Below are 22,190 nucleotides of genomic sequence, written 5' to 3' on the forward strand. Positions count from 1 at the left end.
TAATTTTATGAGTGGGCCAGACTGAAAACTGTATCTTAGCTATCAGTATTTGGTCAAATGCTTCCAGCTCTGATCTAAGAGCTGGTTTTAGACCACATCTCTCACTGAGAATGATGGTAAATTAGATTAAAAAAAACAAAACAAAACAAACAAAAAAAAAAACCTTTGAAGGTATCAGAAAGCAACCAAGGCATCTAGGACTCAAAGGGCTAAGAATAGGAAAGAAAGAAAATATGAGATCAGAGGAGTGACATTCTCCATCATTCCCCCCTGAGACATTTGCTGAAATTATAAGCAAAAAGTGCAGGACCTAGACTCAAGCAGAGAGGCACATCTTAGGGAGCTTTTAGGAGTCTCAAGGCAGAACACAACGTGGAGTTCAGGGCTAACAAGAGAGCCAGGACTGGAAGGGCTCAGATTTCAGAGAAAAGAGAATTATTGAAAAGTGAGTTAATATTCCACCCCCTTTTCCCACCAAGGCACTTGCTGGTTCCTTAGCCATGCACCATGCAGGTAAGGTATCAAAAGCCTGAGCAGAAAGAAGGAGATAATAGGCTGACAAGTGAAATGGTCTCATCAGGCTTAGGGAGTCAAAAAACAGAAGCCAAGGCCCAGCAAGAAGTGGGAAATCTGAAAAACACCTCCAGCAGAGACTCTGGACAGTCTGCAGATGGAAATAAAGATAAAGTGGAAATAACTTGCCTTTAAAAAGTAGCCTCAAAATACTATATACCCTTATTGGATTAGGGTGACCTGCCCCTATTCTTTCTGCCAGGAGAAAGTTAAATGATCTTTGGAGAAGGAAAACATATAGAGCTCCTACAATTATTCATACACAGTGGTTAGCATTTGAACAAAAAAAATCTATCAGCTATGAAAATAATTATGATTAATATCCTACATGCTGTTGTTTCCTCCATGTCATTTCATGGTTCGATAAATAGTTCGTTTCTTTTTTCGTGCTGAATAATATTCCATTGTCTGGATGGACCACAGTTTATTTATCCATTCACCTACCAAAGGACATCTTGGTTGCATGTAGGTTTTGGCAATCATTAACAAAGCTGCTGTTAACATCCATGTGCAAGTTCTTGTGTGGGCATAAGTTTTCAACTCCACTGGGTAAAAGGTAAGAGTTTATTTAGTTTTGTAAGAAACCAACAAACTGTCTTCCAAAGTGGCTGTACCGTTTTATATTCCCAACAGCAACGATTTAGAGTTTCTGTTGTTCTGCTTCCTCACCTTTGCCAGAATTTGGTATTGTCATTGTTTTGGATTTTAGCTGTTCTAATAGGTATATAATGGTATCTCATTTTAATTTGCGTTTCCCTAATGACACATAATTTGAGCACGTTTTTATATGCTTACTTTGCCATCTATATATCTTCTTTTTTTTTTTATGTTTATTTATTTTTGAGAGAGAGCACAAGCGTGGGAGGTGCAGAGAGAAGGGGGACAGAGGATCCAAAAGCAGGATCCACACTGACAGCAGAGAGCCGATGCGAGGCTCCAACCCATGAACCGTGAGATCATGACCTGAGCCAAAGTTGGATACTCAGCCAACTGAGCCACCCAGGCGCCCCTGTATATCTTCTTTAGTGAGGTGTTTGTTCAGGTCTTTTGCCTATTTTTTTATTGGGTTATTCTTTTTCTCTTTGTCGAGTTTAAGAGTTCTCTGTATATTTTGGATAACAGTCATTTCTTAGGTATATCTTTTGCAAGTGTTTTCTCCCAGCCTATGGTAATGACAAGTTTAAGGCACGAAAGATTACTAAAAAAGAAAGGGGGGCATTTCATAATCATAAATGGGCCAATCGCTCTCCCTCTCCCAATGTGACAGCCCCAGCAAAAAAAGAGTAAGAAGGGGAAGACTGTCTCCTTAACAGACTTTCTGGCCGAAGATGGGGAACTGGTGGAGGAAGCACCTATGTCCCCAGACCAGTCGGCTGGGCTGAGGAGACAGATAACCTGGAAGGAGATATTTCAACCACTCGACACAGTCATGATGACCATATGTATAGGATTCCTACAATTGACCATTCTATCTGCCCACTGCTCCAAGGGCTGCTCAGGAACCCAATATCAAGCAGGCCCATCTTCCCAAATTTCCACCTGCACTGTTTTTCTAGGGAACTTGCCCTGTGCTGTGACAGAAGACTCCATTAAGGAATTCTTTGGAGGATTCGATATCACTGCTGCTGTACCTTTACCATGTGAACCCAGCAACCCAGAGAGGTTCAGAGATTTTGGTTATGCTAAGTTTGAGAACCTGAGTTTGAATTCCTTGCTCAGTGCCCTGAGCCTCAAATGAAGAGTCTCTATGTAACAGGAGAATCTGAGGGGATGTTGCTGCTCAAACGCAGGCTAAAAACAGGAATGGCCATTTTTGGGGTGGAGACAGAAATCAGAATTCTGACAAAACAGATACACACTGGAGGGCCCATCTTGCAACAGACAGCTTTGATGACAATCTGCCTAGGAGAGGTGATGATAGCTTGGAGACAAATGTCAGGACCGTTATGATGCAGGCCAGTATTGTGATGGGCATTGGGATGTGGTACCGTCATGGCCCGCACCAGGATATGGATTGATATGGGGGCTGGCATCACTGTATCACTATGACGACGGAAGCACCGGAGACTATGACGGAAGCTATGATTCCAGGATAGGCAGGACAGAAGAGCATTTGGTAGTTGGTACCATAGGGATGATATCCACTGAGGAAGAAGGGACCGCTATGAAAACAGATATGACAGAGGAGATGATGGGTCATGGGGCTCCAGAGATTATTGCTCTCAGGATGGTTATAAGCATGATGCCTTTAGGCACACAGGTTCCCCCAACAATCTGAGTCAATGGCCGTGGGGTACTTCCAAGGAGGCTAATTCCTCTGCCAGCAGCACACAGTCCATTTGAACAGCCTATGGGATGGCAAAGCCTGTTGACATAGGCGCTAGAGAAGTGGAAGAGTGGCTACAGAAGGGGCAGGAGAGAGAAGGAACAGAGGAATGTCAGCTGGATGAAGCAAAACTAGAAGGTCAGCCTTGGGAGAGATTCCAAGATGGCAAGGTGAAGAAACTCAAGAAGGAACGGTTGAGGACAGGAAGTGAGTCATCATGGACTGGGAACTTAGCCCCATTTGGCAGACATGCACAAAGAACAGAGCATGAGAAGTCTCTAGAAAACAATCAAGAGGAAGATTGTCACTCTCCAACTTCGAAACCTCCCAAACCTGAACAGCCTCTGGAAGCAGAATGCTCCAGTGCAGTGAAGTTCTAGCCCTCCTGCTCCATCTCAGAGCTCAGATGCCGCAGCAATCCCCTACTGGGGGTGGGGGGTTCCTGCTCAACCATCTGAGAAAAGATCACCATGGAAGGATGAACTTGAAGCATGTGGGATGAATGTCCCAAAAGGTCAAAGTGGGAACTCCAGCTGTGGTTCAGGAGATGAGGGAAGAAAGACCACTGGAAGGAGTCACATAGGAAAGACGGCAAAATGGGTCAAGTTCCCCGATCTGCACCTGAGCCAAAGAAACTTGAAGAAAATCTGGCCTCCAAGTTCAGTTCTGCTGTCTCTGTTGTCTCTGTTGCTGCTGTCTCTGTTGATGGTGGAGATGAGAATGAGGGAGAACATTACACGGAATAGACCTCTACATTCTGTGCTTCCTCCTACCCTTTCTCCACCCTGGGACATTCAAGAACAAATCAAGCCTCTACCTAGAAAAGATAAAATAAAACTCACCATTTCCTGGGGAGAAAAGAAGGGGGATCAACTTACCAGGATGATTTCATATTCTGGGACTGGGGGATTTTTTGGGAGTTGGGACTTCCTGTTTTAACATAGAAAGTCCTGGGGTGCCTGGGTGACTTTGTTGGTTAAGCATCTGACTCTTGATCTTGGCTCAGATCATGATCTCACGATTCATGAGATCGAGCCCCACATTGGGCTCTGTGCTGACAGTGTGGAGCCTGCTTGGGATTCTCTCTTTCACCCTCTCTCTCTGCCCCTCCCCCACTTGCCTCCTCCCTCCCTCCCTCTCCCTCTCTCTCTCAGAACAAACATTTTTTAAAAAAATAATAAAATAAAGGGCACCTGGGTGGCTCAGTCAGTTAAGCGTTGACTTTGGCTCAGGTCATGATCTCATGGTTCATGGGTTTGAGCCCCACATCGGGCTCTATGCTGATGGCTCAGAGCCTGGAGCCTGCTTCAGATTCTGTGTCTCCCTCTCTCTCTGCCCCTCTCCTGCTCATGTTCTGTCTGTCTGTCTGTCTGTCTGTCTCTCTCTCTCTTAAAAATAAACATTACAATTTTTTAAAAAATAATAAAATAAAATAAAATAAAATAAAATAAAATAAAATAAAATAAAATAGAAAGTCCTGTGCAAACTGGGATATGTTGGTCACCTTTTATGGTGGCAAAAGACCAGGGAGCCTGGGTTCCAAGCTAAGCAAAGGCTTCCTTGCAGTCTCTGGTTTCCTCCGTCTTCCATGCTTACATCAATACAGCCTCAACTCCGCTCACCCTGCCTAATAACCCGGCTTACAGCTCTGGTGCCTGCCTGCCCCTCCCTTCAATGGCCACACGGCCAGTACATCTACTGTCCTGGCAGCTGGACTCCATCTGTCTCTCAAGGGTTTTGTATTCAAAAGAGGGAGAAGGTACAGCCTTTTCCTGCTAAAAAAAAAAAAGAAAAAAAAAAAAGGAAAGGAAAGAAATATATGTATATATTTCTATGCCTCTATTTCTGTATCTCTATATCTCTGGAAGAAGAAAACTGGTCACAGTTTTTGTTTCTGGGAAAACAAACAAGGTGGCCAAGGCACAAGGGTAAGAGATTAGGAGGGAGGCTTTTCCCTTTTTTAGTAGCTTTATTGAGATATAATTCACATTCACCTATTCACCTATTTTAAGTGGACAATTCAGTATTTTCTAATTTTTGACAGATCTGTGCCACCAGGAAGGAGACTTTTTAAAAATATATTTATTTTGAGAGAGAGAGAGAGAGGGAGAGGGAGAGAGAATGAGTGGGGGAGGGGCAGAGGGAGAGAGAGAAAGAGAGAGAGAGAATCTTAAGCAGGCTCCACACCTAGGGCGGAGCCTGACACGGGGCTTTGATGTTTCCGGGATACATGCAATGAAAAGTCACATGGGGCGCAAGCCACACCCCAAACAGCAAGACCCCTCAGTGTTTTCATTGGTCGGGTAACTTTTGTTGCCAACCATCAGAGAACCGAGGGGAGCTCCTCCTATGACTGGGATCCAGTCTTCCCCCTCTTGCATCTCCAGGGACCTGCTTCTTTGCAGAGCACTGATTTCAGCATAGCACTAGATCAGGATTTTCAGTTACTTGTCACCAAGCATGGGTTCCTGGGATAGCACCGTGTACAAGGGGGTGATCATACATTTGGTCTCACAACTCCCTCCAACACGGCACAAGTTAGAACATCTTCAAAAAGGTGTTTATGTTTATCTTAAGTGTTCTTTCTAAATTCACTCTGATTTGCAACAGTGAATCTATGTTACCTGTGTATTTTTTAAGTTAAAAATAAGTTAAAATTTAAGGCCTCCTACAGGAAGCCTTCCTGACTCCTCCCTCATTTCCTCATGATAGTTTTGGTTCCTTTAGTTTCCATAAAATCCACCTCTAGCTCACCTCTAGCACAGAGCTTATTCTAAGGCATTTTAATCACCTGTTTAATTACCTAGGTCCCCTTTAGACTGTGATTTCCTTAGGGTAGGTGCTGTGCCTTTCATAACTGGGTCTCTAGGGTCTTGCATGGAGCCTGGTGCACTGAGCCTTCATCTTTCCACCTCCCCTAAAGTGTCCTGCTTTTCACACCCAGCTCTGTCAACAACTAACCTTACCATACCGATTCTCAAAGAACCCAAAGAAGACTTCTTCTCTTCAATCGGCTGGCATATCTTACTAAGCCCTGAGTACCCAACTGTATGCAGTAATATGAGAAAGTGAGGATTCCAGAGGGACTTGAACACACCCATCTTAGGAATGCTAGAAATTAAGGCAAGTCCCAGGCATGTTATTTAGGTGGGAACTATATTCATTCATATGTTCATACCTCTGGAATGAAAGTTAAAGGAAGGGAAGAGGGTGGTGAGTTAGGGGCTGGAACTAGATCTTGAGACAAGATAAAAATTGGAGGGAGGAAGGGCAGGGAAGGCACAAATCTCTGCTTTGGAAAACAAATTGTTGGAGGAGGGACAGAGCATCATACAAACACTGAACTTACACAAATTCAATTAGGTATACTTGGAAGAAAGGAAGGGAGGAAAAGGGAAAGAAGAAAAGGGGGAAAGGGTGGAAAAAAGATACAAGAGGAATAAATATTTAGATGATACAAGCTTTTATAATTTTTTTTAACATACCAGAGATCCTATATAACATTTCACACAGTTGTTTCTAAAGAGCTTGAGAAGGAAGACGTGACATCTATTTTCCAGTGGTGTGTAGGGATTCAGTTTTGACCACTTAGATTATTAGAAAAGGTTTTTTTTTTAAGTTTATTTATTTTGAGAGAGACAGAGCGCGAGTGGGGGAGGGGCAGAGAGGGAGAGAGAGAATCCCAAGCAGGTTCCATTTGCTCAGTCAGCACACAGAGCCCGATGTGGGGCTCTAATCCATGAAACCATGAGATCACGGGTTGAGCCGAAATCAAGAGTCGGTCACTTAACCGACCGAGCCACCCAGGCAGCCTGGGGATTATTAGGGGAGCTTTAAAAAACAAAACAAAACAAAACACAAATGCCTGCATCCCACCCGCAAAAATCTGATGTAATTAATTGGTCAGAGGTGCAGCCTGGGCTTCAGACTGGTTAAGAGCTCCCAAGTAATTTTCTTTTCCAATCTTAAAAATTGTGGTAAAATGCACAGAACATAAAATTTAACATCTTAACCATTTTTTTTAAAATTTTTTTTAACGTTTTATTTATTTCTGAGACAGAGAGAGACAGAGCATGAATGGGGGAGGGGCAGAGAGAGAGGGAGACACAGAATCGGGAGCAGGCTCCAGGCTCTGAGCCATCAGCACAGAGCCCGACGCGGGGCTCGAACTCACGGACCGTGAGATCGTGACCTGAGCTGAAGTCGGACGCTTAACCGACTGAGCCACCCAGGCGCCCCTTAACCATTTTTAAGGCTATAGTTCAGTGGGGTTTAAATATACTCATAGTATTAGGCAACCATCACCACCATCCATCTCCAAAACTCTTTTCATCTGTAAAACTAAAACTCTATACCCATGGAACAATAACTCGCACCCCTCACCTCAGCCCCAGGAAATCATCATTCTACTTTCTATCTATATGATTTTGGCTATTTAAGTACCTCATAGATGTGGAATCATACAGTACTTGTCTTTTGTGTCTGGCTTAGTTCAACTAGCATGATATCGTCAAGGTTCATCCATGTTGTTAGCATGTGTCAGAATTCCCTTCCTTTTTTAAAAATTTTTTTAAAAAAATGTTTATTTATTTTTGAGACAGTGAGCAGGGGAGGGGCAGAGAGAGAGGGAGACACAGAATCCGAAGCAGGCTCCAGGCTCCGAGCTGTCAGCACAGAGTCCAACACGGGGCTCGAACTCACGTGCCACGAGATCATGACCTGAGCTGAAGTCGGACGCTTAACTGAGCCACCCAGGCACCCTGGAATCCCCTTCCTTTTTAAGGCTGAATAATACTCCACTGTATGTGTATAACACATTTTGCTTATCCATTTCACATTGTAACTATTGTGAATAATGCTTCTATGAACATGGGTGCACAGATATCTCTTTGAGACCCTGCTTTCAGTTCTTCTGTGTATATACCCAGAAGTGGAATTGCTGGATCATATGGTCATTCTATTTCTTTTCTTTTTTTTTTTTTTTGGTCATTCTATTTCAAGTGTTGGAGGAACCTCCACACTGTTTTCCATAACGGCAGCACCAATTTACATTTCCACTGACAGTGCATAAGGGTTCTAATTTCTCCCCATGCTTGTCAACACTTGTCATTTTCTGGGTTTTTGGTAGCGGTCATACTAATGGGTGTGGGGTGGTGTCCTCTCGTAGTTTTGGTTTGCATTTCCCTAACGATAGTGATTTTAAGCGTCTTATGATGTGCTTAATGGGCATTCATATACCGTTTTATGAAAAATATCTATTCAAGTCCTTTCCTTGTTTTTGAGTCAGGTTGTTCAATTTTTTGGCTGTTAAATCTTAGAAGGCCTCTGTATATTCTGGATATTAATCCAGATCCCTTATCAGATACGTGGTTTACACATATTTTCTCCCATTCTGTGGGTTGCCTTTTTATTCTGTTGAATAAATCATCAAATGGGGGCACCTGGGTGGCTCAGTCAGTTGAGCATCTGACTTCGGCTTAGGTCATGATCTCACAGTTCATGAGTTCGAGCTCCATGTCGGGCTCTGTGCTGACAGCTCCGAGCCTGGAGCCTGCTTCGGATTCTGTGTCTCCCTTTCTCTCTGCCTCTCCTCCCCTGCTTGTGCTCTGTCTCTCTCTCAAAAACAAATAAACATTAAAAAAAATTTAGGGTGCCTGGGTGGCTCAGTCAGTTAAGCATCCTACTTTGGCTCAGGTCATGATCTCACAGTTCCTGGGTCCGAGCCCCGCGTCTGGCTTTGTGCTGACAGCTCAGAGCCTGGAGCCTGCTTTGGATTCTGTGTCTCCCTCTCTCTCTGCCCTTCCCCCACTCTCTCTCTCTCTCTCTTTCTCTCAAAAATAAATAAACATTAAAAAAAATTTTTTTTAACCGGAAAATGTGGGGGGAGGGTGTGAATCAAGCATTTCAGTACAAACTATACCACTGAGTAATCAAACATGATGAGGGAGGCTTCTCTTTATAGAAGTATTCTACTAATGAAGAAGTAAGGATAGAATTAGAATTCTGCCGTTTTGTACCTCTGATGAATTAATGGGTGTAGACCCTAGAGCCAGGCAGTGGCATCACAATAGATAGACAACCATATGTAATATACCACCGGATAAAAGTATATGGTACTACTTATGAAGTCATCTTGCTACCAAAGAAATGTTAAAAACCAATCCTAAATTGCATCAAGCCTATAGATATAACTACCCGTTCATGGGAAAGACAAGGGACAGAGGCATATTTCAACTAACTCCACGGGGATGCCATAAGCAAAATCTGAACTATGAGAAACAACAAAAAAAATTACAAGGGGTAAAAAGAGATGGGGGTGATCCTGTAGATTAAAAGAGATTAAGAGGGGCGCCTGGGTGGCTCAGTCAGTTGAGTGCCCAACTCTTGATTTCGGCTCAGGTTGTGATCTCACCTTTTGTGAGTTTGAGCCCTGCGTTGAAACTCCCCATGAGGCTCCGTGCTCATCATGTGGGGTCAGCTTGGGATTCTCTCTTTCCTTCTCTCTCTTTTCTTTCTGCTCCTTCCCTGCTGGCGCATGCACACATGCTCGCTCTCTCTCTCTCTCTCTCAAAATAAACTTAAAAAAATAAAATAAAAGAGATTTAAGAGATATCAATCAGTTGCAGTGTGTGCACCTGTGGAGAAAAGAGTTAACACAGCAGGCCTGAGCCTGCTACCCTAAAAACACCTGCTTGCAAGGATGGCCCTTGGCTGGCATCTGGGAACTTAGATTGGGGTGGGTTCTCACCATTCCCTAATAAGAATGTCTCACTTTGCATAAACTATAAAAACAATGTAATTTGTGCTGAATACCTGCTTTCCTACTGGGAGTCTGGAATTTTGGTACATGCCAAGCAGTGGGTGCCCAAATATGATCAGCCCTGAGTAAAAACCACAGTCACTGAGTCTCTAGTGAGTTTCTCTAGCAGACATTTCACATGTGTTGTCCTAATTCGATGCTGGAGGAATTACATCGTGTGTGGCTCCTTTGGGAAAGGACTTTTGGAAGCTCCCTTCTAATTTCCTCTGGAATTCATTCTGTACGCCTTGTCCCTTTGCTGATGTTGCTTGTGTCCTTTCTTTGTAATAAATTATAGCTATGAGTATGACCATATGCTGAGTCCTGTGAGTCCTCCTAATGAATCACCGAACCTAGGAGTGGTCTTGGGGACTCTAGACATAGTACCTTATTTGGAGGCTGATAAAACATACAAAAACAAACAAATAAACAAACTAAAAAACAAACAGTGGGGGGGGGTGCAGAGGATGGGAAATGAGAAATGAGGAAAATCTGAACTCAACATAATGACACTGAAGAATTAATTTTTAGATGATGTAATAGTATCATAGTTCTGTTTAAGAGATACGTATGTTAAAATATTTGTGGGTCAAACGATATGAAGTCTGAGATTTGCTTCAAAATAATCTGGAGGGAAGGGTTGGAAGTAGGTAAGCGTATAGATGGAAAAAGATTGGCCATGAGTTTAAGGGTCTTGACGCTGGAAGTATGTCTATGGCATTTCATTGTGCTATTTTGTCTACCTTTGTATATGTTTGAAATTTTATGCAATAAGAAGTTTAAAAGATATATATCTTGGGGATCTTTTAATTTCAGCTCAAAGACAGCTTCCTTGTTTGTTTGTTTTTTTCACTGCTGCAGAATATCTCCTTATATAGGGTGGTCTCAGTTCTATGTGATTTGCCTTGCCACTGTCTTTAGGACCTGACCCTCAGGTCACACGCAAGAAGGATGTTGGATATTGGATAGCTCACGGAATTAAAGGAAAGGCTGAATGAACAACCAAGTCTCTGAAAGTACAGGAACTGTGGCAGTTTGGGGGGACTCGAGAAAGGAGATCCCCATGGACAGGCTCTTAGACATAAGTCATCAGGAGAGAGCACTTCAGTCATTTTTTTCCACGGAGTCACACTGTCAAAGTTCACCTTCCTTGGAGAGAGGGATCTTTGACCGAGCTTGGATTATGAGTCCCTTCTCAGCTGGAGAAGGGCAGGGCCCCTTGGTCAGCAAGCCCCTCAAGACAGCATTCAGTGGGTGGGAGAGGGGTGCGTTCCTACCGGGAAATCAGAGTTCCTCTATCAGCAGATGGGGGGATGGATGCTGGCTGAACAAAACAACAAACGTCTGATACTGAGGAGAGGAAGAACTCTGGGTGGGGCCTTCGCATGGCCAACTAGGGAGCTGGAGTTACCAGAAGATTGGGTAGGCGGTAACAGGTCAATCTCTTGGGCTATAACCCATACCCTTGATTTTCTTTTCATTGGCGTAGCCTGAGAAACAAGGGCTGCACTAGAGAGGCAGGGGACCAATGACGTTTAAACAGGTTTTAAACACCCTGGACATTAAAAAATATAGTTCAGGGGCGCCTGGGTGGCTCACTGGGTTGAGCGTCGGATTCCGGCTCAGGTCATAATCTTGCAGTTTGAGAGTTTGAACCCTGCCTCAGGCTCCACGCTGACTGTGCGGAGCCTGCTTGGGCTCCTGCTCTCTTCCTCTCTCTGCCCCTCCCCCACTTGCAGTCTCTCTCTCTCTCTCTCTCTCTCAAAATAAATAAATAAATGTAAAAAATATATAGTTCAAATGAACCAAAGAGAAGAAACAACACAAAAGATTCCTGAGCAGGAGGATTCGCTGTATCTCAAGGCAAGAGTTCTGCTATGTGCTGTTGACAGAGAAGTTTCCATTTGTCGGTCCAGTCAGCCAGCCTTGTGTTTAGTTCCTTCCCAATTCACCTGTACCACCATCTCCCACAGATCCCACTGCTTGAGAGTCTTGTATTGCCCACTGAGGGTTGTCTCACTGGGGATGCTGAATTGTGAAAGCAGAGAATAGTAACACTCCCGATCACAAAACCAGAGCATATAAATAAACCCAGGAGAGTGGATTTAGGGAAAGTTAAAGAAGTTATTAAACAGTGGAGTGATTTATCCAGGAAGCTGTGGAATTCCCTTCCTGAGATGTCTTTAAATACACAATAAAATACATTTGTAGCTAAATACCAATTTAAAGATGGCTTTTCTGGGTGCTTCCGGTTCTAAAGTTTTATTCTCTCGAGAGCCAAAATGTAAAAATAAAAAATATAATGTGTCTTGGGGCGCCTGGGTGGCTCAGTCGGTTAAGCGTCCGACTTCGGCTCAGGTCAGGTCATGATCTCGCAGTTCGTGGGTTCGAGCCCCGCGTCGGGCTCTGTGCTGACAGCTCAGAGCCTGGAGCCTGCTTCGGATTCTGTGTCTCCTCCTCTCTCTGTTCCTCCCCTGCTCACGCTCTGTCTCTCTCTCTCTCTCAAAAATAAAGATCAAAAACAAAAATTAGGAAAAAAAGAAAATACGGTGTGTCTTTCTATTATCATTTTGATGCCTCTTTGGGCACATTGCATAATTGCTGGCTTCCACGTTCTGAAGCTTGGTAGCTGAGATTTGGAGAACGAGCGGCTGTTATCTCTACTCACCAGTTTTCAGAAAGATCTATATAACCTTTGGCACAGTGGTTACGAGAGGCCCAGGAGGTAGCGTTATTAAATTCTAATCTTGCTTCACTCACAGTGGCACTGAGTCTCTCTGGCAGGTTCCTGACTTCTTTCTTAGTAAGCTCCACTACTGTCTCCTCTTCCTCCCTGCCTTTTTGCTTCCTATCACTTGTACATTTATTTTGATCAAGCCAAGGCACTGATGGTATTAGGGACATTATTTAATTCTTGGTTATCTTTTGAATGTGCACCGCAGGGAAAATAAACACTTACCCTCCCTGCCTCTATTCTATTGGTTATAGAATAATTCCCATTAATTTTCTCTCAAATGAGTGCAGTCGGGGGGCACCTGGGGGCTCAGTCGGTTGAGCGTCCGACTTTGGCTCAGGTCATGATCTCGTGGTTAATGGGTTCGAGCCCCGCGTCAGGCTTTGCGCTGACAGCACAGAGCCTGCTTGGGATTCTCCGTCTCCCTCTCTCTCTGCCCCCCCCCCCTCAAAAATAAATAAACGTAAAAAAAAATTGAAGCGAGTGCAGTTGGCTGGTGAAAAGAGTTTGAATCAGTGCTGATCCAGGACTAGAAAAATAATTCAGCGTTCACACTCTTGATCATGAGTCAGTCAGTGCCATTTTCCTGGGTGGAATAGAAATAGCACCGGTAGCTGGAAAATGAAGAAGGCAAGAGGTAATCCTGACAGGCTGGTGACTGGGTGGTGCTGTCCGGTCTCCTGCTGCCCCCACCGGCGTGGGGGCCCTCTGGCTGACTGCCATCCCACAGCACCTGTGCCCGAGCAGGCACATGATAGGATCTCGGTAAATATCAGCTAAATGACAAGTGAATAAGTGAATGGTTGAACGAGCAGTGTTTGCCTGGACTTGTTCTCTGGCTGGGACCGTAGGGCTCTCCGCCCTCCTCTGAGTGCCGAGTCTGGACGACTTGGAGGGAAGGGAGCTGCTGGGTAAAGGCCAGTGCCAGCCCATGCCTCACCCTTCCTCCACCAGCCGCGTTCCGCTGTCCGCCCACTAAGTCTGCCCCTCTGCTCTGTCCTTGGGACACAGGCTTCCTCTCCCGAGGCTGCACTTGGAGGTGAGAAGATGTTTCCATACTTTCCCCTTGCCGGCACTCCACAGCTCCCTTATTTCTCTTTGAAAGCAGCTTCCTGGCGGGGCCTGAATTCGAGAAGCAGTTAGTGTGTGCTGATGATAAGCTCTTCCTGTTGGCTTGGTAATTGTGTTTCCAGTGGGGTGACAATCACCTGACCTCGGAGCCCAGCCCCCCAGTTTCACTCAGAGAGGCCAAGAGTGGCTCTGATCTGTATCTGCTTTTCTGAAACCCCAAAGGCAGAAGCGGCTGTGGCCTGGCTGCTAGTGGGTGGGGCCTGGAGGAGCCGTGCCTTTATTTACCAGTTTGTTCTGGGAGAACGGGCAGGACCTGGAAAAGCCAGACTGTGAGGTGGAGGAGTGGCCCTTGGGCCACCGCACTGATGACCCTCCCCCTCATTGCTAAATTAGGGGGCAAAAGTGCTGTTTAAATTTATTTTTTTTTAACGTGTATTCAGTTTTGAGAGAGAGCGTGAACAGGGGGAAGGGCAGGGAGAGAGGGAGACACAGAATCCAAAGCAGAAATCGGGCTCTGGGCTGTCAGCACAGAGCCTGACACAGGGCTTGAACTCACAAACCGTGAGATCGTGACCTGAGCTGAAGCTGGACCCTTAACCAACTGAGCCACCCAGACGCCCCAAGAGTGTTGTTTAATAGAAGAATCTTGATCTTGGTTCTGAAAAGAAGGTAGACAGAGAGGCGTTTAAAAACATTTTTTTAATGTTTATTTTTGAGAGAGAGACAGACAGACAGACAGAAGGTGAGCAGGGGAGGAGCAGAGAGAGAGGGAGACATAGAATCCAAAGCAGGCTCCGGGCTCCAAGCTGTCAGCACAGAGCCTGACGTGGGGTTCGAACTCTCAAACCGTGAGATCGTGACCTGAGCTGAAGTCGGAGGCTTAACGGACTGAGCCACCCAGGAGCTCCAAGGCAGTTTTTATATATAGCTCTGGTCTCCCACATTCCTCAGAATTGTTTTTTTTTAACTTTAAAGGCCAAGTACACCATGGACTTGAATGTGCAATAGGTAGCCATAAACTGCTGAGCTCAGCAGGGAGGAGAAGAGACAACCCCCAACTAAGGGTTCTTGGAGGATGGCAGAGAGAGAATATTCTCTCTGAAAGGAAACTCTTGAACCGTAGTACTGTAACAGGTCACCAATGTATCTACTTAACTCCCAGCCAGCCTAACCACATGGTACCACCATTCTGCACAGGCATTTGAGTCTATTTCTCAGCTTATGGAAATACCAGAGACTTGTTTTGTTTTGTTTTGCTTTCCTTTGCTTTGCTTTGCTTTGCTTTGCTTTGCTGTGTGGCTAAAGGAGGAAACTCTAATTGGTCCTATGCATAACCAAAGCCTATAAATAACCAAAATCATACAGAAAGGAAACTTTCAGAAAAGCCCTTTCAATATAAACCCTGGCTGTTATGACTGGTTCTTAGTTCGGATTCAGTTTCTCAGAGGTGTAAGGGCCTCAAAGAACTTAGTAGCTCCTCACTTTTCTTATTTAAATCCAGAAGGCCCTTTGTGCACATGCTAGGAAGAGACCTGTGGACATAGGCCTTTATTGTCATAACAACACAACAAAGCCTCTTCAGTGAATGAAAGATGGGCTGGGACTTGATGGGTTCAGGAAGGGGGAGTTTGGCTGAAGAAGCCCATTACTGTACAGAAAGTGTGAGGGACATGCCTAGAGAGGAGGGGGCCAGACTGCAAAGAAAAGAGCCTTCCACATCAGACTAAGGGATTTGTTCTGCAAACAGAAGAAGCAGAAAGGTGGGGAGTAATAGGAAAAGCATGTTTAAAAAAAATTTTTTTTAACGTTTTATTTATTTTTGAGACAGAGAGAGACAGAGCATGAACAGGGGAGGGTCAGCGAGAGGGAGACACAGAATGGGAAGCAGGCTCCAGGCTCTGAGCTGTCAGCACAGAGCCCGACGCAGGGCTCGAACTCATGGACTGCGAGATCATGACCATGGACTGCGAGATCATGACCTGAGCCGAAGTCGGCTGCTTAACCGACTGAGCCACCCAGGCGCCCCAGGAAAAGCATGTTTAAATTTTTGTGGGGTGGGAAGTGCCTGGGTGGCTCAGTCAGTTAAGGGATGGACTTTGGCTCAGGTCATGATCTTGAAGTTCGTGAGTTCCAGCCCCATGACGGGCTCTGTGCTGACAGCTCAGAGCCTGGAGCCTGCTTCGGATTCTGTGTCTCCCTCTCTCTCTGCTCTGCTTGTGCTAATGCTTATTTATTTTTGAGAGAGAGAGAGAGAGAGAGAGGAAGAGAGAGAGCATGCACGTGAGTAGGGAAGGGGCAGAGGGAGAGGGAGACACAAAATCTGAAGCAGGCTCCAGGCTCTGAGATGTCAGCACGGAGCAGACGTAGGGCTGGAACCCACGAGCCACCATGACCTGAGCCGAAGTTGGATGCTTAACCGACTGAGCCAACCAGGCACCCCAAGCACATTTGTTTTAAAGTCTCTGAGAAGTCACAAGAAACTGACTTGACTCTGCTTAACCCGGGAGGAGATTGTATTGCTGAGAACCTGATTCCATTTTTCTAGCCAATCTCACGACAATGAATTTGTAAGTAGCTTCTTCGTACCAGAATACAATCAATCAATCTAGTACCAGACAAATATAGTACCAAATTTAGTACCCGGCAAACCCCACTAGCAAGTGACCTCAAAGTAAAGCCCCACTGATGGTAATGTTACAACGCTCAACACTCAGTGCTTCTAACACAGTCTTGCACAAAAATTCCTGGGATGCTCACAGGTATAGTCCCCATGCTTGGCCAGTCTGCAGTTCTGGTTAAGTTTCTTTCCTCTATAGTTTGAAGAACGAAGGGGCTGCCTTGCTCAGACCCACACCCTGCTCACGTGGTCCTGTTTTGTGGGCTGCCACTGCTCCCCGCTGCTCACTCACTGCCTGCCAGCATTCATGGAGGCCTTCTACACGTCTCTTCATCAGGTTTGTCTCCTCTCTGGCCAGCAAGGAAACTCATTTCAGGGGGGTTGCTCCTCAAAGAGCTGCGGGGCCTCTGTGCCGTGGTTTTCCCTTTGATGTTACACTTCTCCTTTTCTCAAAGCCCAAAACCCGCTAGCTCACTGGATGTGTGTCATGGGGAAAACTGGACCCGGTGGGTAAGTCACCTCCTGGATTAGCCAGGGTTCTCCAGAGAAACAGAACCAATAGGAAGTGAGCGTATGCGTGTGTGTGTGTGTGTGTGTGTGTGTGTGTGTGTGTGTGTGTAGAGACAGAGAGTAAGAAAGAGACTTATTTTAAGGAACTGGCTCATGTGATGGCAGGGACTGGCCAGTCTGAAAATTTTAAGGCAGGCTGGCAGGCTGGAGACTCAGGGAAGAGTTGATGTTCTGGTCGCAAGACAGTTTAGAGGCAGAATTCCTTCTTCCTCGGGAGACCTAGGCCTTTTCTCTTAAGGCCTTCAACTGATTGGATGAGGCCCACCCGCGTTATGAAGGATAATCTACTTTACTCAAAGTCTATTGCTTTAGATATTAATCTCATCTAAAATATACCTCACCATGACATCTTGGCTGGCGTTTGACGAAAAACTGAGTACAATGGTGTAGCCAAGTTGACACATGAAATTAACCATTACACCCAGGTGTGCTGTGGAGTTAGGCTCACTCTGCCAGGCTCCGGGGTCACTTGCAATGCCTTTCCTCTCACGCTGCTTGTCCCTCTGTGCAGTCTGGGTCCCTGGGGCCGGGCCCTAACTAAACACTTAACTCATGTACAGTCACATTAGTGTGTAATGTGGACAGAGCCCTTCTCTTAAACGTATCAAATCAGCTTTAGTTTACATGGCATTGTATAGTTTTGTCTTTAAAGTCCCCTTGCCAAAGAGTTTCTCCATCCTTCAAATACTAAAAGCTTTAAGTACAATTATTTAAAATTTTTTTTAATGTTTATTTATTTTTGAGACAGAGACAGAGCATGAACGGGGGAGGGTCAGAGAGAGAGGGAGACACAGAATCCGAAGCAGGCTCTAGGCTCTGAGCTGTCAGCACAGAGCCCGACGCGGGGCTCAAACTCACGGACCGCGAGATCATGACCTGAGCCGAAGTCAGACGCTTAACTGACTGAGCCACCCAGGCGCCCCTTAAGTACAATTATTTAAACACCGAACAGAATGACAGCATGGAAATGGAGAGTTGCTGGCTACCAGACAACAGAGGGAAGGCGACCATGCCATTCAATACCTTGATGGTCAAAGGACTAGATTTGGAGCCAGGGAAGAGATTTGTGGATGTCGATGTGTGGTGGGGAAAGATGGGTTGCACACAGTCAGGGAACTTGTGTCATGCTCTACGGGTCCAGATGAAGGCAGAGAATATTTGCAGCCATAGTGATTTGGTTAGGCCTACCTAGACCCAGCCTCAGATTCATTAAGACTTGTCTTTGTTTTTGCGATTTTATGGTTTCGTCTACTAAATAGCTTCTAAATTTCACTCTTCTCCTCTCTTCCCATTCTGAAATCTTACCCTTGCCTTTTTTTTTTTTTTTTTTCATCTTTCCTTTTTAGAGATGTCAATACTAGGACTCTTGGAAGCTAGGCTTCTGTGCCCAGACGGTACCTGGTGACTAGCCATGCAAATAGACTTTGAAACTTTGTGTTCATTTTACACAATAAACTAGCTCAAGGGTCATAGCATTGAGAAACGTCAACTTTTCTAATACTAACAGTGTAGAAGAGGGGTCTAGGTGGGTGGAGCCACTTAAGTCTTGTCAAAAATGAAAAACTGTATCTAATCCAAGATGGCCTCATTATGGACTGTGGAAGCCATGGCAATGCAAATGCCAGAAGGTGGAAGGAGAATGCATATACACTTTGGGAAATGAACAACGCTGCTGTTCATGCCTGTAGCTAATTTTTCAGTCTTTGTAGGTGGGATATATCCAGCTCTGAATGAAAAAGCATATGTACCTAAAGCTAGAAAATATTTTTGGCATATAGCCTAGATAAGACCCTCTATTCATATACATATCCTATAACATATAACACCACATATCCTTGAATACCATTATGCTTAAAGTTCTTTGTTATAATATGGGTCCATCTCGGAACTAAACCAAGGATTTATCTGCTATAGAATACAGTGGACCACACTAGGCCCCAAGATGTGGAGCCCGAGAGTATCATCGTAATGAACATTGCTCTAATCCAAAAGTACAATTGCGTGTACAATGCATATTCTTAGGAATATGACTGGTCTGAAAGCATTCGTATCCATGATGAAACAGGATGTCATCTATATCCAATTCATTTCTGTGACCACTTAATGAACATGTGTAACATGGTGGCTATTGTGTCAAGTATGTAAGAAGGAGACTTTAAGAAAAGGGTGTAGAGGAACCTGGGTGGCTCAGTCAGTTAAGCATCTGACTCATGATTTCCACTCAGGTCATGATCTCACAGTTCGACAGATCGAGCCCAGCACGGTTCGAGAGATCGAGGGATTCTCTCTCTCTCCCTTTCTCTTTGCCCCTCCACTGCTTGCATTCTCTCTCTCTCTCTCTCTCTCAAAATAAATAAATAAATAAATTAATTAATTAATTAATTAATTAAATTAAATTAAAAATAAAAGGGTGTAGTCCAACCTGCAACTCCCTTGTCTTGGAATATAATCCTCATGGTAATTTGGAAACGTTAGTATTTAGCACCATCCTGATTTTCATGGTCTCTCCAACTAAAGAGCAAGTCCTTGAAATAGTATCATAGGTCTGTGATCGCTTGAGACCCTTAGCAGGGTAAGAGAGTGGGAATTAGCATGTAATCTCAGTGAGGCCAGTGCAAATGCTCAGCACTGGCCAAAGCACAAAGCACAAAACGAATGTTTCTCTTTTGGGGGGTTGGTGGTTTTCTAACTTTACTGTATATTTGATTTTTAAAATCCTAATGCTCAGACTATACCCTAGATCAACACAATCTGAATCTCTGGGAGTGGGAAGGAGGCATCAGTAATTTAAAAATCTCCCCCAGTGATTCCAATGTATGGCCAAGTTTGAGAACCAGTGTCTGGCCAGTACTGCTCAAACTTTAATATTCATACAAATTACTCGGGGATTTTATTAAAGTGCAGCTTCTAATTAAGTACGAATAAGGCTTGAGATTCTGCATTTTTCAAAGCTCCCAGGTGGTGCGGATGCTATTGGTCCATAACTCACTGGATTAACGAGGTACGAGAAACTCTTAGTAGGATACCAAGACTTCCACTGGGGGTAGAGTCAGGATGAAGTGCGACCAGGTACAGTGAATGCTGTGGATTGTGTCCCTCCGTGTCTGTTCCAGCCTCTTCTAATGTGCCTTCCTGCACTATAGAGGCAAGAAACTAAAAAACTTCATTTCCCATTGCATCTAGGGCTCTGAATCTGATTCCCATCCCACGAGTTGTAAACACTCAGGTGATATTTGAATTCAGGACTAAGTGAGGGTGGTGGCAGAATACGAGGTCCCCACTTTTCTGTGTGGATTGTAGCGAAAGTTCTAGAGCTGGATGGATTGGGGCGGCACCTCCCAGTGCAGCAGAGCTCCTGGTAGACTATGTCCTCAGTATGGGCTTGGGGATTGTTCCTGAATGCTCAGCCTTCTAGATTCTGTGTCTTCAAGCCTTCCCACGATGCCGTAAGTTTAAGGACACGGAACTCTCTTATATGTGAAAAAAAAAAAAAAAAAAACCCATGTTTTGTTTTATTTAGGTTTGTTTTTTACTAGCCGAAGCCAAAGACCTTTGAACTGGCATCCAACCTCCAAGAACTACTAGAATTATTAAATGCTTATTTGGAGGACTTTGAAAGAATGCCTTTCTGGAAGGGTGGGGGGACTCAGAGCTGACACTGAAGGAAGAGTTGAGGGATTAAGAGAGGGAGACTCCCTTATTTTCCCAGGATCCCAACTGAATGGGAGTTTCCCGAGTCTGGGATGAGGTTGTACCTGGGGGCCAAGCTGCCTTCTCTTTTGTAGCATGTTGCATCCCAACCTTAGGGACCAAGGAATCACTGTAAGGTGTCTGACAACCCACAAAGGCCTTTTATTTATTTATTTGGGAGGGAGGGGCAGAAAGAGAGGGAGAGGGAGAGAGTCCTAAGCAGGCTCTGCACAGTCAGTTCGCGGGGCCCAATGCAGGGCTCCAACTCACGAACCGTGAGATCATGACCGGAGCTGAAATCAAGAGTCAGATGCTTAACCCACTGAGCCACCCAGGCACCCCTACAGTAGATTTTTAATTATGAGTTTTGTTCAGTCAACAAATACTAGAAAAACAGCTGCTAGCTAGTAGAGGTCTACAAGATGTTTTCTCACATAAGTTAAACAAAACAAAACAAAAAGGGCGCTCATACTCAGAGACTGGGTATCCCTGCCCGGTCCTTCTTGAAGTAGAGATTGGATGTTCCCGCTGTGATACAGGTATGATAAGAAGAGTTTGTTCATAGCTAGGCAAGCAGAAGACAAAGCCCAGAGGGTCTGAACAAAGGGAAACCTCACAGCCCCTCTGCCCTCACTTCGCGTGGAGATTCTGGGTCTGCTGTTCAGTTTGGGGGCTCTGGGTTTTGTTTTTATTAAGAAGCCTCCATTCTCTCTCTGATTCAAGGTCACAGTGGGAGAGAAGTCCCACTTGGAAGCAGCCTGTGGTAGCAGCGTGAAAAAAGCCAGAAAATTCCGGACCGTCGTACAATTATTCATTCATTCAACGGTCTTGACTCTCAATTATGTGCCAGGAAAAATACTCGACTCTGAGGGTGTTTGCTACCAGCCCCGTCCTCAGGAAGCTCATAGCTGAGTGAGGGAGACGTGCAAATATGTGGGTGACCAAATGCAATGGTAAAAGTGGCAGGATGGGGTGTTTTCAGTCAGGACCATGCTGAAAGTGATGGTGGCCTATCAATACAGAGAGTCAGTCATCTATCCTTCATTTTATACAGACTTCACCTCAGACTTTACCAAAGAGTCAGCAAGGGGAAGCTCATCTTTGTAGATATCTGTCTGTCCCCTCAGAGCCTACCCCCCTAAGGCTGGAGGACAGAACAACACTGGCTGACCATGCCTTGTGATTGGCTCAGACGAGGTTTGGGCCCCCCCCCCCCCACCCCCATGCTCACCTGCCCTCCCTCACTGCTGCCCTTCTCAGGTGGCCCCGTTCTCAGGCACGGTCACTAGCACAGCTCTGAGTCATTACCACGGGACGTCTGTCTCTGCTCCCACCCTGGTCCTGCCAGATCAAACACACTGGCCACGGAGGCAATTAGCCATGGAGCCCTGAGCCCTGTTTGCCTTGACCACTTATCACACCCGCCGCCCCGTATCCATGAATGATTTACGGGCCGTGTCCCAGGCCACAAGCCGGACTCCACGCTGGCGCCTGGGTTCTTCTGCCCCACTGTCCCTCTTTGTTTCCAGTATCGCCCACCCAGGTGACAGCCTTTCTGGCCCAGGCAGTCTGCCTTTGCGCGATCCTCCTCGCTTGTTTTAAGCCCTCATTTTCGTGGCTGCTTTAACCACGCTGGACCAAATGCTCTTCACAACAGAATGCAGAGCTGTGTGCCTCCCGTGCTCCTTGGCCCCGGAGGGGAGGGAGGTGGGGCATTGCTGAAGACTGACCGCGTGTAGTTGAGCGTTTTCGTTAGCACCCCCTGACCCGCCTCGGTCTGCCCCAAGTTTCATTCCCGAATCACAGTCCG

The 22,190-nt window shown here is 45.3% G+C and overlaps 1 pseudogene; it reads left to right on the top strand.

The window, feature by feature from the left end:
• Positions 1 to 507: 507 nt before the first annotated feature.
• Positions 508 to 3,894, top strand: LOC122215251 (annotated as a pseudogene).
• The last annotated feature ends 18,296 nt before the right edge of the window (positions 3,895 to 22,190 follow it).

Source organism: Panthera leo, chromosome A3, assembly GCF_018350215.1.
Source record: "Panthera leo isolate Ple1 chromosome A3, P.leo_Ple1_pat1.1, whole genome shotgun sequence".
In the NCBI taxonomy this organism is placed as follows: Eukaryota; Metazoa; Chordata; class Mammalia; order Carnivora; family Felidae; genus Panthera; species Panthera leo.